This window comes from Eublepharis macularius, chromosome 7 (assembly GCF_028583425.1).
Source record: "Eublepharis macularius isolate TG4126 chromosome 7, MPM_Emac_v1.0, whole genome shotgun sequence".
Taxonomy (NCBI): Eukaryota; Metazoa; Chordata; class Lepidosauria; order Squamata; family Eublepharidae; genus Eublepharis; species Eublepharis macularius.
In genome coordinates this window covers 76,286,253-76,294,814 of record NC_072796.1, presented here as the reverse complement: position 1 = coordinate 76,294,814, position 8,562 = coordinate 76,286,253, and the positions used below count along the sequence as shown (strand labels likewise).

The 8,562-nt window shown below is 45.8% G+C and overlaps 1 pseudogene; it reads left to right on the top strand.

Annotated features, from left to right (window-relative positions):
• Window positions 1-4,359: 4,359 nt before the first annotated feature.
• LOC129333939 (uncharacterized protein K02A2.6-like) lies at window positions 4,360-8,276 on the top strand (annotated as a pseudogene).
• Window positions 8,277-8,562: the final 286 nt, after the last annotated feature.

The following is an 8,562-nucleotide window of genomic DNA, read 5'->3' as shown; positions in this document are numbered from 1 at the left end:
ATTCCATCTTCCATATACAACTTGTATTTCTTCCAGACCGTGAAGAGGCTTCTCCGAATATAGTGATGCAAAAACATAGAGTCCGCTTTTACTTTGTCATACCACATGTATGCATGCCATCCAAATATTTTTTTATGCCCCTCCAGGGCCAGCAACTTACGGTTTTTTAACGTTATCCAGTCTTTCAACCATACAAGACATACTGCCTCATGATACAGTTTTATGTTGGGCAGTTGCAAGCCACCTCTTTCCTTCGCATCTTGTAAAACCTTCATTTTCACTCGTGGTTTCTTGCCTGCCCACACAAAATCTGAGATTTCCCTTTGCCATTTATCAAACTGTTTGGAGTCTCGGATAACTGGTATAGTTTGCAACAAGAACATCACACGTGGTAAGACGTACATTTTTACTGCTGCAATTCTTCCCAGCCATGATAAATTCAGTTTGTTCCATTTTATTAAGTCTCTCTCTATTTGTATCCACAGTTTCTCATAATTGTTTTTGAACAAATCTATATTTTTCACAGTCAGTTCAATGCCAAGATATTTTACTTTATTAGTCACCTCACAGTCTGTTATCTCCGTTAGCTCTTGCTGCTTCTGTTTAGTCATATTCTTACATAAAATCTTTGACTTCTTTTTGTTCACGTAAAATCCAGCCAAATCTCCAAACTCTTTTATTTTCTCTATTACCTTTGGCATATTTTCAATTGGATCCTCTACTATTAACATTATGTCATCCGCAAAAGCTCTGACCTTGTAAGAGAACTCTTTTATTTTCATACATCAGATTGTGTCATCTTCACGTATTTGAATCATCAATATTTCCAAAATCAAAATAAACAACAATGGAGACAACGGGCATCCCTGTCTAGTTCCTTTGCTGATTTTCAATTTTTTTGTCAAATCCTCATTCACTATGATTGCTGCACTCTGGTCTCTATAAATTTCCTTGACCACTTGTATGAACTTTTCTCCCATTTGCAGCTTTTCCATAGTAGCAAACATAAAATCCCAGTTCAGATTGTCAAATGCTTTTTCCGCATCTACGAAGAAAAAACCAACCTCTCTGTCACAGTGCTTGTCATAGTATTCAATAGCGTTTATTACTGTCCTCAAATTGTCTTTAATTTGTCTGTTGGGTAAAAATCCCGCCTGTTCTTCAGCAATGAATTCTGACATCCATCCTTTCAACCTCTCTGCCAACACCTTTGCAAATATTTTATAGTCATTATTCAACAACGAAATTGGTCTGTAATTTTTAACATTGGTCAAGTCCTGACCTTCCTTCGGTATCAGCGATATATTGGCTTCGTTCCATGAGTCAGGAATCCTTTGATCTTGCATCGCTCCATTCATTGCCTCTTTCAGGAATGGCGCCAGTTCATTAGCCATCACTTTATAAAACTTTGCCGTTAGTCCATCTGGTCCTGGCGCCTTTCCTATCTTCATTGATTGTATAGCTTCTTTTATTTCTTCTTCCGTCACTTCCTTATTTAATTTCTCTTTCCATTTTTCAGGAATTGTCGGAATTTTCATCTTCTCTAAGTATTCCGCTATTAAATCTTTACTCACTTCTTTTTTTTGGTACAATTTTGCATAAAACTTTAAAAAGGCTCTACTAATAGCCGCTTGGTCCATAAGCACCTTATCATCTTCTAGAATTTTACTTATGATTTTCTTCTTCCTTTTTTTTAGTTGCCATGCCAAATATTTCCCAGGTTTATTTGCACCTTCAAACGACCTCTGATTCATCCTCTTTAAATTCCACTCTAATTCTTTATTGTCCATTGCTGTCAATTGTTCCTGCAGAATTTTAATATCCTTATATGTCTCCCCCCCGCCCCCGGTCTTTCCTTAAGTTGTATCTCTTTGGCTTTTATTTTATCCAAAATTTCAGATCTCTCCTGATCTTCCTGACCTCCCTTGCCGCTCTTTCTATCTCCTCTCCGTCTATTATCCTCCACTTCCTGTCTCATGGCATGCCTTCCAATTCCCATGATCTGCCCACCGCATCGCTATCTCCCCAACCGCAGGTATGCAAAACAATATTCTTCTTAGCTCTTTTTAACTTTTTCTCACTCTCAAAACTCCAATTAAATTACTCAGTCTTTTAATATACTTTTTCAGCTTGGTAACTCAGTCTTTAGTTCTTTTAAAATTTCGGTCTTTATTCAGTAAAACGGTCCATTGGGGGAGATAGTAATCTTAACTTAACACAAACTTCTTGGGATGTACTCACTGCTTCAAACGTCCAAATCTGTTCAATTCCATTCCCGAGGCTTGGGGAACAACGAGCCTATGTCAATTTAATGACTCCCAAAGCTGCTGCAGAGATTTTGGCTGCCCTTCTCCGAGGAGGATCTCAAGGCTTGGGAGGAAACCCCTTAATTCAGAGCCTCCCACCCACAGAGACCCTTCACTCTCAGGGCTAAAAGCGTTCCTGCCGGATTTCTAACTAAAATCCGGGGGCTGTGGGCGATCTGAGAGCCCCACCAGCCCAAAAAACAGCACCTTGGATGATCCGGAGCTCCGAATCACATCGGTCTCGCCATTACCCCAAACCGGAAGTCGGGAATGTTTAACCTTTTCCATGTAAACTATGGTTCTACTCAAAATGGCTCCTCTACAATTGCTTGAGGACATAATAGGTTTCTGTTAGAATAGATTTTCTTGTGGTCTTTGCTTGTGAAATGCCCTCCATGGGAATGTTCACCAAATGTCCTTCAACTCCATTTTTTAATTGCCATTCAAGCGACTTTGTTTTAGATGGTTTAATGTATTAAGTATGTATTTATGTGAACAATCTTGAACTTTTAAATAGAATGTGGTATACACATTTTAAAAATAAATAAGTAGAATACGTAAGTCCTATACACCACACACACTCAACTGGCTGAAAAAATAGATATTCTGATCTAGTAACAAAGGATCTATATGAACATATCATAGTTCTGTTTTAAGTTGCTTTTAAGTAAGTAGATTTTTTTAACCTCTGTCACTGTACACTAAAATGTGAGAAGAATCAATAGATTGTTTTCTAAGAATTGGCAAGAAAGAATGGAAAGCCAGATGGAAATATTGTATGGGATGAATGAATTTGAAATGTCAACTATTTATTCTTCTGTCTTTTCTGTAGACCCACAGATAAAAACTGTTGCTTCATTTATTTGTTTCTTCATCTTTATTTCTTCATCAAAACCAGAGCCCAACATTGCCAAGGATGAATATTGTACCTAGTATGTAAGATTATGTTTATCATTGGTTCAAAAAGGTACCGCTGCCATGCACAGTAGGATAATTTAGAAAGTTTACTTTTGTTCATGTCAGTGAAATTATGCACATACAGGTGTGAAGCATTTTAAAAGTCCTCTTCATATTACAGAGCTAATGACATAGCAGACTTGATCAACACATTAGTGGAAACTGTGCTATTGTATTCATTTCTGTATGGATAGGAAAATCCAAGAGATTAATGATTACAGTTGCATAATACATAACAATGTATGGACCCTACCTTTGAGTCTTAGTGCTGCCTCTTTTCTAAGTTGACACCTCTGAGGTCATTTCCAAACTCACTGAGATCTGTGCAAGTTCTATCAAAATAGAACCACTACTAATGTATTTAGCATACAACACAGGTAATACTGGTTGGAGAAGCAACAGCCTGCTAAGAGTCTAGTTACTATAAATACTGCTGAAAAAAATAGTTTAGTCTTCTTGTACCCTAGGATGAGCTGTGGAGTATTCTCTAGTGTTTAGGGTTATTGAATGACTTCTTTCACAGTTCAACTTGTTGTTTTTCTCTCTGTGTTGTGTGTTAGTGTTATGTATTGGTCGAGCTTCTATCACAAACAAGGCTCCTGAAGTCTGCATTGTCGTTGGTTGTTAGTGCCAGCAGCAGCCAATCATAACAGCACAATAAAGACCAATGTATATAGTTGACATAGTATATATCAATGTATATAGTTGATGCAAACAAGGGCTTCTAGTTAGGTGATTCTTATCGGGTGTTAACAAAGCTGGGGCGTGGTTTGGAGGTTGAAGTTGTGTATAAATATCTGCAGCTTTCTGCCTGTGTTTCAGAGATGTTCCTGCTAAATAAAGAGCTTGTTGAAATCACTTCAGAGTCTAAACCCACTACTTAACACTGGCGCCGAGGATGGGATTTTGGAGTGGTTATGCAGCCCCACAATCAAAGCAAAATCACTAACAGGTGCTTGGGTATGCAGCCCCAAGACCAGAACTGAACTACTAAGTTTGGGTAGGCAGCCCCAAGAAGCAGAGCGGAATCACTTGCTGGGGAGGAATTGTCACCTCAACCACCCAGCACCTGTTCATTCTGTCCCAGTGGGTAGACATGGCTACCAGGGGCCAATCGGAGCCGTTCAACTCCAACACTGAGGACTGGGAGTCCTACATCATGCAGTTTGAGTTCTACCTTGAAGCGAACAAAGTAGAACATGCAGATCTCGTGAAAGTGACATTCTCAGCATCTGTGGGTGGTCCACATTTGACATTGCCCGGGCTCTAGTGGCGCCCGCCCTGCTGCAAAGTACGGAATTCGACTCAATCAAAAACAAGCTCTGAGAACACTTCTCACTGTGGCCTTTAGAGATAGCAAGCAGGCATGCGTTCTATAAGAGGGACCAAGCAGAAGGCGAGTCCATAACGGCATTTGTCAGAGCTCTCCAACAAGCAGCCAGACTATGCAATTTCCCTGACCTTGAGATGGCACTTCGAGACAGACTGGTATGCGGTCTCCAGGACAAAAAGCTCCAGAGGCGTCTGTTTGCCAAGAAAGATCTGAGCGTCAAGACTGCATATGGAAAGGCCATCGCCGCTGAAGCCGCAGAACAGTCTGGCAGTCATGCACTCCACCGCAGTCCCGCAAGTCCAAGCTTGTCCACCAGGAGCACATCAGGGACATCTCCTCAACTGAAGATGAAGATAAGGAGGTGCTGCGACCCAAGTTCGCCAGTAAGAAGAGCCACAAGCATTTCAGGAGACCCCTTTTGCCAGCTGTGGGTATCCCACTTGCAAAAATGGTGTCTGTTCCGGGACGCTCATTGCCAGAACTGTGGAAAATTGGGACACATTGCTCATATTTGCCGATCCACCAAGATCCAAGACGGATCGCCCAAGTTGGGCTGCAAGTCATCACCGGTCTACAAAAAGACACACAGCCACAAGAATGACTGCCACACACTCGAACTACATGGCACCATGGTAGTACAGACCAGTGACTCATCCGTCCTTGCATTACAGCTACCAATGTGCAAAAAAATAAAAGTGGTGGTGAGAATCCAAGATGAGCCCTGTGAGATGGAGGTCGACTCTGGGTCTGCGCTGTCCATCATCTCCTCTCACACACTCCAGAGGATCTACCCCAAGGCATCCAGCCATTGCCTCAAACCAGTAGACCTACTGCTTAAAGACTTTCAGGGCCACTGAGTGCCTGTAGTGGGCATTGGCACATTCCAAATTAAGTACAAAGACTTTGCTGGCCCCTCTGCGGCTGATGGTGGTTCAGGGCCACCAGCCAAGCTTACTTGACCTAGACTGGTTCCAACCCCTGGGCATCCTGGTCTCTGGTGTACAACAGATCCATCACAACAACGTTGCATCCATGTGCAGTGAGTTTCCAGAGGTCTTTGATGGCTCTCTAGGAACATACACCGGTCCTCCAGTGTCTTTTGACCTCAACCCAGCCATGATGCCCACCCGCCTTAAGCCTCGCTGTTTACCCTTCGCACTCAAGCCTAAGATAGACGAGGAACTGGACCACCTGATCAAGCAGGGAGTCCTGGAGCCAGTTTCCCACACAAAATGGGAAACGCCTATAGTAACACCGCTCAAGCGAAATGGAGCAGTCAGAATTTGTGTGAACTATAAATGCACAGTGAACAAAGCCCTGCAGCAATATGCCTACCCAATGCCTGTTGTGAGCCATCTCCTGGCATCCGTCCAGGGGGGTAAGGTCTTCGCAAAACTTGTACTTGCCCAAGCTTACCAACAGCTACCTGTGGATGATGCCATGGCAGAAGCCCAAACAATCATGATGCACAGGGGTGCATTCAAAGTCAAGCGACTGCAGTTTGGAAAAAACGTGGCAACAGGGATCTTCCAGAGCATCATGGAAGGTCTCCTCCAGGGAATCTCAGGCATCATCCCATATTTTGATGATGTCTTGATCGCAGGAGGCTACAACAGTGAATTTACAGAGTGCTTCTGAACTGTCCTCAGCAAACTACAAAGCGCAGGCTTAAAAGTGAAGCAAGAAAAATGCCAGTTTGGGGTTCCACAAGTGGAGTTCCTGGGGTTCCTCATCGACACAGCCGGCATCCATCCCACACCAGCTAAGGTCCGGGCTGTCTGCAGCACACCACTTCCTGGAACAAAGAAGGAACTGCAATCATTCCTGGGTCTTCTCAACTTCTACCACGCCTTCTTACTGCACAAAGCATCGGTCGCAGAACCACTGCACCGACTCCTCAATTCCTCTGCTCCCTGGGTCTGGGGCTGAAAAGAAGCCACAGCATTTGAAGCAGTAAAAGACCTGCTGTCATCTGGGAGTGTCCTAACACACTATGATGAAAGTAAGCCAATTGTTCTTGCCTGCAACACCTCACCATATGGCATTGGGGCTGTTCTCAGCCACAGGATGATCAACGGGTGAGAAGCACCTATCGCCTACTTCTCTAGGACACTGTCATCTGCAGAGCACAACTATGCCCAGATAGACAAGGAAGCCCTAGCCATTGTAGCAGGGGTAAAGATGTATCACGATTATCTCTACGGCCGGACCTTCCTCTTTGCTACAGACCAGAAGCCACTGCTAGGTCTGTTTGTTCCTGACAAACACCCTAAATCCTTTCGCCCCGGATGCTGCGCTGGACTGTGTTCATGTCAGCCTATTCGTATGAATTGCAGCATCGGCCAGGTAAAGTTATTGGACACACCAATGCCTTTAGCCACCTGCCGCTGCCCAACACAGGGGCCAACCCATCACCGGCATACCACACCCTGCTGCTTGAGGACCTGCCATGTCCATTGATACAAGCCTCTGATGTAGCAGCGCACTCTGCCAAAGACTGCACCCTCACCCGTGTGCTCAACTGGGTATGGAGCGGGTGGCCAGAGGGCCGTTTGGCCAAAGAGTTCCAGCCATACTCCACCAGGCAACATGAACTCTCCATACACAAGGGTTGCCTGCTGTGGGGGAACCAAGTTGTCATCCCTCCTAAGTTGCAACAACAAGTGCTCAAGGCACTACACAGTGGACATCCAGGCTTTCTGCGCATGAAGGCATTCGCCCGCATTTATGTCTGGTGGCTGGTCATGGACAAAGCTATCGAGGAGTGGGTCCACACCTGCAAGCCATACCAAGGGACTTGCCCAGCCCCAGCACAAGTTCTAGTGCACCCTTGGGAGTCAGCAAAGGCACCATGGTCCAGACTCCACCTAGATTTTGCCAGGCCGTTCCAGGGACAAACGTTCCTCATTGTTGTGGACTTGTTCTCAAAGTGGCTAGAGGTTGTTCCTGTCTCTGCCATGACCACTACCGTAGTTATTCGAGCTCTCCATCGGCTGTTTGTGACACACAGGTTGCCCGACACTCTGGTGTCCAACAACGGGGCGCAGTTCACGGCGGCAGAATTCTGGCAGATCCTGGCTGACAATGGCATCAGGTAAGTCATGTCAGTCCTGTTCCACCCATCCACCAATGGGCAAGTGGAACAGATGGTAAGGACAACAAAGGACAGCCTCTGGAGAATCAGTCAAGGTGACTGGCAGACACAATTGGTTGCTTTCCTGCTATAGCAGCACATTACACCCAGCTCTGCCACAGGCCGCAGCTCAGCCAAGCTTCTCATGAACAGAAGACTCACAATCACACTGGACAGGCTGCACCCTGATCTATCCTCCGAGGAGCAACCCTCGCCAGATGGAGAGGTGAGGACCTTCCAGCCGGGAGATCTGGTCTATGCCTGCAACTATAGTGAGGGCCCAGTGTGGGTGCCAGCATCCGTAGAAGAAGCAACTGGACCAGTGTCGTATGCTGTCATCACAACCGATGGCAGGAGGCTACGGCGCCACTTGGACCAGCTCCAACACCAATGGCCAGCAAGGACAATGGAGTCCGAGGCATGCCTAGGGCCAGCATCCCGGGAAACACCACAGCACAAGAGACAGACAATGTGTCAGGCTCAGCGGTGCCCCCTGGCGGCGGTGGCGGCGGGTCTGGGCATGGCAATCTCGGCGGGTCCGTTCTGAGGGCTGGGGCCGGCTAGGCAGGGCCAGACTGGCACGCTAGGTCCTGCTTAGGTGGCCTCAGATTAGGCGGCTCCTGTCTGAACTGGCGGGTCGCTCAGCACGTGGCTCCACCCTACCAGCTGCTCCTTCACTCCAGGTCAGACTGGCTTTTTCCTCCTCCTCGGCCAGCAGCTAAGACCCCTCTAAATAGCCTCCCTGTGATCCTCAGCCCCACCCCCTCTCCCAGGCTCCGCCCCCCATCATCATCCCCACCACCTGGGCCAGTCCTGGCCACACCTGCAGGCCC